This window comes from Galeopterus variegatus, unplaced genomic scaffold, assembly GCF_000696425.1.
Source record: "Galeopterus variegatus unplaced genomic scaffold, G_variegatus-3.0.2 Scaffold676, whole genome shotgun sequence".
Classification (NCBI taxonomy): domain Eukaryota; kingdom Metazoa; phylum Chordata; class Mammalia; order Dermoptera; family Cynocephalidae; genus Galeopterus; species Galeopterus variegatus.
In genome coordinates this window covers 477,063-484,108 of record NW_007726787.1, presented here as the reverse complement: position 1 = coordinate 484,108, position 7,046 = coordinate 477,063, and positions in this window count along the sequence as shown.

Sequence of the window (7,046 nt, the reverse complement as noted above, 5' to 3'; positions counted from 1 at the left end):
GCATGAACTGTACCTTTTAAATGTTCTGTGCGTCCTCTGGACAAAGTCTATTGTCTCTGTCCACACCACAACTTTGAAGTAGATAGTTTATCAGGGACATCACTGTGTGTGTGGGGGGGGGGTGAAATGGAGGGGAAACAGTTACTCTGGTGGAGACTGAGAAGAAGCAGAAGGATTGTCAGGTGAGATAATCCTTACCTTTTCCTCCTTTAGGAAGTCATATAGAACATGATGATTGGAGTTCATATGATACGTGATCAGCGTCTCTATGTAATCAGGACTTAAAACACCTTGATTGCTTCTATCTAATTCTTCCTGACAAACTCATAAAAAATTTTAGGAAGAGGAAGAAGAAGATCAAGAAGGAAGAGAAGGAGCATTGTCCTTTTCTAGTAATTAAATGATTCTTGAGTGGATCCCCAGTAAGCCCTGATTGTCACAATGCCCATGTTACTCACTCATGCCCCTGGCTCTTAAGGCGACATGCTTCCCAGAAGTGAATCTTTCCTCCCCAGAATAATAAAACTGGCCACCATAGGTCAGTCATAGGGTGGGGTGGAAAAATCCCACAAAGAAGGACTTATTCCAGACATTCCATCCAGAGTTTCTGGAATTATAGACATCAGAGATCAAAGGAATTTTAAAGACCTTTAAATTCTCTGGATAAAATATATATATATATCAGCAGTGGGGTTTATCCTCTGCCCAAACAAAAACCATTATTGGAATTCCAAGATGTAAAGTAAAATTTCAAAGCCTAACTGGTTTAGTGGCTGGAGGAGTTGGAAGGTTAGAGGGCTCTAATCCCAGACTACTTGGTCTATCCTTCACCCCTCATTAAATCTTTGGGTCTGAGGCAAATGGAATCCTAGGGTTCTGTGGAACTTGTTTTTTAAAAAATTCCTTTGATTGAATAATGAGGAAACCAAGGTCCAAAGAAGTTAGAAGTGTAAAATCTCAGTTCAAGTTAATGACCGAGCAAGGTTAGAACTCAGGTCTCTTGGTTGAGTGTTGTTTCTGCTCCTCCTAGAATAGAGTGGTGACTGGCATAGACTGGGAAACAACATCAAAGGAGAAACAGACTAAAATTCAGAAGAGTCACTACGAAATAACTTAGGCATATGCATGGTAGCAGAAGAAACTCCTGATAATAGGAATGAGAGTGGAGTTTCTTCAAGTGTGTCTGTAGACCTTCTGTATCAGAATGCCCTAGATTTCTGGGGAAAGTTGTTTAAAGTGTATATTTCTGGTCTTCACCCCAGACCCACAGAATTGGACTCTCTGGGGATGGGTTCAGGAAACCGCATGTTAAAGATGCTTCCCCTGTAATTCTTGCATTTGACAACTCCATCCCTCCAATGGCTGCCTTCACACCAAGGCAGAATGTGTAGCACTTACCAGGATGTGTTGGCTACATCCATCTCTTGTGGCTGCTGCTATTTGGTCCTGGACTTTGAAAAGTACCTTTGGTAATATTGGAGGGAGGCATGGTGGCCCCAAATTTCAAAGGTATTTTCCTGTTTGCCAGTGGCTTTAGCTGGACCAGCTTCTGTAACCGTTTCTGCTCTTCCTTTGACAGTGCCCTCCGAGAGACAATTATCTAACTCTCAGCTGAGTGCTCCCTGTTGGTGAAGAAAGGTCAATGGTAGAAGAGGGCATTTGCCTGCTCCTGCTGTCGTTGCTTCTTACCCCTGTGGCCTGGCTGGCTTCCAGAGCCCACCCTCTTTTTCTTTTCGAGGGCAGAGTTCTGGAGAAGTGATTGCAATGAGTCAGTGCAGCACAGAAGGAGCAAAAATGAGAACGCTCCAGTCCTGGGTTTCAGGGTGAAAGATTTCAAATTTATATTGTAATCAAGTAAGGAAACAGTCCTAAGAGACCACTATCAGCAACCAAGAACGTTGTAACCCTCATCCTGCCGTGGTTTTCTGATTACATTCTGGGCTGCCTCCCCCTCTCTGAGTTCTCCATAGTGGGCTCCAGCAGTGAGGAAAGGAAGAAGTGAGGAGAGAGGAATTGGACAGCCACTGCTGTGTCCGAGGCTGAGGTGGCAGCACATGTACTCTTTATTTGGTGGCTGGCTGGTATGGGGATCCAAACCCATGACCTCGGTGTTACAAGTCTGCGCTCTAACAACTGGGTTAACTGGCCAGCCCCTAGGAACACATTTAAGGCCACACAAATTTGCCTCAAAGACCCATGGAATGCCAGTTGGGAAAGGCACTGAGGTTTAGAATCCAGAATAATGGAAACTTCAGAATATAGAATCATACTGAATCATGTCCAGAATGCTGCATGATTACTGAAAGCAGGAGACTCCATTATGTAATGCAATTTCTAGTTCTTGCTTCATAAATCTGCTGCTGCCATTCTACCTAAGGGTGATACTGTTGAAAAGAAATAGTAAAATGTAATCTTCTCTAATTTTTCTTCATTTATTGTCAACTTTCATGTCTCGTGTTTGCTTTTGACCAAACATTGAATTATTTATCTGCCTGAATAGGAGCTTACTCATTTTGTGGAGTGTCTGCATCAATTTCTCATGGCATTGCTTCCCCAAGCATGATCTATATCCACTGATATAAGTGAACTTATTTTAAGTGATACATAGACAAACAATTTTGAATAGTTGAGTAATTATCTTAATGTATATTGGAAAAAATATATAATTAGCAAGTCAAACCCATGATTTCATAGGAATTTTTGCTTAAGACAAGGCTAAAGTAGACAAAATTAAAGAAACATAATAAATATTTAATAATAACATGGTAAGAGGTAGGACACAAGTATTTTTGAGTGGAAGCTACACTAATACCGCTGGTGTCTTTCCCCACCCCTCATCCTGCTGGGGAAAGGAGGGAATGATCTGATTAGTGAGTTTGGAAGAAGAACTGGCATGCTCACTGAGTCTGTGTGGGACTAGAGATGTTCTCTGCCTTGCAGCAAGGGACCTGCCGCTGGGGGATTTGTGTATGTGGGGGGCCAGGGGCAGGAGGCTGGCTGTTATCCAGCTGTCCCAATGCCTGGGGGAGCCAGTACGTCTAACCGAGGAATGAGATATTAGCAAACCCACTTGGCTGCAGTTCTGAAGCTATGTTGGCCAATCCATAGTATGATATTTTCATTTCTATATGTCTGACTCCTAATTCTCTCTCAACTGTTTCCAAACTCTGTCCTCCTGAAACTCCCACACTGTGTGTAGCTATGAAAGGAATCTCAGAAATTATGAGTGTAAATTCCATGAAGACAATGAACATGGATTCAATTGATACCTGTATCTTCAATCTACCAGAGTGTTCAGTTGCAATGGCTAGGTAACAAATTCCCCCCGAATGTAAAAATGGTATAAATCAATCATTTGTTATGTTCATGATTATGAGAGTCATGAATTCAAACAGGGCACAGAGGGAATCATTTTTTCCTGTTCCATAATGTCTGGAATCATCTGAAAACTCATGCACTCGCATGGCAGGCAGATTATACCAGCTGTTGGCTGGAGGACACAATTCCTGTTCATATGGGATGTGGAGCTCTGTGTCGTCTTCTGCACGGGCTAGTTTGGGCTTCCTCACAGCATGGTGGCTGAGCTCTAAGAGTGAGCATGCTGAGAAAGAGAGAGAGAGAGAGACAGTGGGTAGAAGCTGACAGCCTCACCTTGGAAATCACATAGTACCACTTCTGCCATATTTTTTATTCATTGAGGCAATCACAAAGCTCACTTAGGTTCAGGGGAGGAGAACTAGGAATAGGTTCTAGAAGAGCACATGGTCCAGAAATATTGCTGTAGTTTAGTCCTTTTGGAAAATACAATCTGTCACAGGGTATGAGAAGTTGTCTTCCTCTTAATAAATTTGTATAATTGCTGTTGTAAGAATATGCTACAACTAGCCCATTGCTTATGATATTGTAGTCAATGTCTCCATTCCTTATGTCAGTCTACTCTGGATTGTTGAGCAACTCTGAAGAAGGCCTGTCCTTCAGTATGCAACTGAGAAAGAGGTGGAGATGGGCACCAAGGTGGGCAACTAGGATAAAAGGAGAAAGAGGCATTTGGACACAATTGTTGTATGGTAGAGAATAAGATGGTACTTGGCCCATGGAAACAGGCTGAAGTGTAGAAAAAAAGAATCCAGGGAGATGTTTGTGAAATTGGTCTAGCACTGTAATGAAGTTATTATAGGATCAGGATCTGCACATTGAAAAATCATATTTTCTATAATGTCTTTTTTTGTAATGTATCTTTTGCCAATATTTTATTATGAAAAATGTCAAATATACAGCTTAAGACAATTCAGCCTGCTTATAGTTAATTAGAGGTCAATATTTGTTTTCAGATCTTTTTTTGAGCTAAAATTTAAAATTTACTTATTTCAGAATGTCTTTTAGTATTGAGATAACACCATACTCAAGATATTTGAGGTGAGTAGCTTCATCCTTGTTTAGGGCACAGTGTGGAATAGGGAGCAACATTCCCTGGGAACAGATTGGGTGGTGGCAGCAGGAATCAGAGTGGAAGAGTCTCACTGAAAGGTGGAATTGTAGACACAGAAGGAGATCTGCTTGGCCAGGTGACGTGCCTCACCTGGAGATGTTACTCATGACATAAGCCCAAGTAAGTGCCAGCCTGCAACTGTTACGTCATCACATTTCTATTAAATATCCTCATGATGAAGGCTCCACACCCCAGTAGCATGATTTTGGACCCTGTCCTTGCAGGGCTACTCCCAGGTATTTTTGAGCATGCCTCATGTGTGTGCAACAAGCCCCTTTTGTTCTTCCTTGCTGCCCAGCCTAACTCTGTTACCTATGATTCCAAGGAAATGACTGGTCCTTGGGCCCATCACTGCACCCCCTACTCTGGGCTTAGGGAGGGGACATCACAGCCCCTTTCTGAGACCAACCAAGACCTTCCCTGATCCCTCACAGCCCTGCAAAGGCTAAGTTGAAATGAACAATTTATCACTGAGCATTTGGGCATAATGAAGTGAATTATGTAGTACAGAGACTCATAGTATGGCTAGATATGGCTTCTTTGAGACCCCAGAATTTGGCTTGCTCGTGAGTCCTTTAAAGGGCTAGCTCTTGCCTACACATGGCAAAAAACAGCCCTGCTGCATCTACAAAAATGCTCAGACTCTTCATATTTTACACCTCTCTGCTGGAAACGAGGAAGGAATTTTTCTTCCCCCTCTTGTCTATGGTCCACCTCCTCCTCCTTCCCTCAGCCAGAATCTGTCTCCTCCCAGAAGGACTGAGACGAAATGGGCAGTCCTTTAGGGAAAGCCTGCCCTGCCCTGTGCCTCCTCCCACCCATCTTCCATGTGGTCTGGTCCTTTGGCTCCAGGAGGATACTCACGGAGAAAACAATTCAACATCCATACCTTCCCAAAGTGTGGCTTGTTCAGTCTTGAACAACATCAAGTGAAGAATGCTCCAGTTCCTTTCCAGTCTCTTCTGCAGAGTGAATGACCATGAGGCTCTTGTCTCTCCTGTAGGTCTCTGTAACTAGTCTCCTGTGGCCCCAGCTTACACACACACACAGCTCATAAAGAGAAGAGATCCATTTATTCCAAAGTAGTAACAAAGTCTGAAGAGTCATAAATCAATTCATATGACCACCCAGAGCATTTAGCTTATCTCAACATCTGTATAGAGGTAAACAATGACACGAGTTTTCCCAAAAGCAAAGGGACAAGGAGCTCCTTGATTTCTTGATTTATATTTGTTATTAAAACACTGCCTGATTAGAGCATGGTGCTAACACCAAGGTCCAGGCAGCTGCCAAATCAAACACACAAAAAACACTGTCTGACTATATTTTCCAAGAACAAGGAGATAGTCCTTCCTAAAGATATTTTGTTTGTTTGTTTGGCAGCTTGACCTTGGTATTATAACACTGTGCTCTAACCAACTGTATTAACTGGCCAGCCCTTTTCCTAAAAGTAAATTCAGTAATTGCTTGCAACTTTTTAAAATCATATTTTTTCCCAATTTTTTATTGTTGTCAAAGTTTCTAAGAATACCAGAGGATCCTATAACACTTATTCATCTCCTGACAAAGATTTGAAGGCTTCTATGTAAAACACATGTTTATGGGAAGTACTTCTCTATTGTATTTGTTGATGATGATATACATTTTGAATCTCTGATAAGTGCCTATTGTCTGCCAGGAACCAATAATGACTATTTCTTATAACCTACTATAATTCAGGAGTGCACATTTTCAGGAGGCAAGATAAAGTTAGTCTCTTAGCTTCACAGTCTACATGGGCTACCCTGATCCCTGGAAAACATTGTCCTCTATTGTTACTCTAACTGTCTGCATGCTTTTGCTCATAATTTGGACTTTTTTTGAGTTAGAAACCCAGGTGTTCCTAGCAGATTCTTATCCTGGGGTCAAGTGGAGGGCAAGTCTATGAATCTGAACCCAGCTTAGAAGAAAACACCTTTTGACTTAGCATTCAGTTCACAGCAGCCAGGATCTTACCCAACATTGAAAGCTGTATTATTTTATTTTTCTGTGATTCAAAGTAATTTCAACTCTTGGCCAACGTCCTGCAAGGCCAGTGAGAAATTCAATTTCAGTTTGTATTGAATAGAGTTCCTTCCCCCTCTCAGATTACACAAAAATTCAGGAAACGTGTGTGATGCTAAAAAAGTAAATACCTTTAGGCTTCAATTCATCTTGGTAGTCACAGATATGCTTGTTGCTGAAATCTGCATGGTCCCTTGAAAGATCCTGCTTTGTGCCAAGGCTGGAGAAACTGATGCCCAGTGTTCAGCCTTTCACTCTTTTCAAAATGCTTCCAGGGTTGGGGCCGGCCCGGTGGCGCACTGGATAGTGCGCCGCTTGGGAAGCGCGGCGGCGCTCCCGCCCAAGGGTTCGGATCCCACATGCGGACCGGTTCCCGCTCACTGGCTGAGCGAGGTGCGGGAGCAACGCCGAGGGTTGCAATTCCGTTGCCGGTCCCCGGTCCGGTACGGGGGCAACACTGAGGGTTGCGATCTGTTGCCGGACATGGAAAAAGACAAAAAAAAAAAAAAAAAAA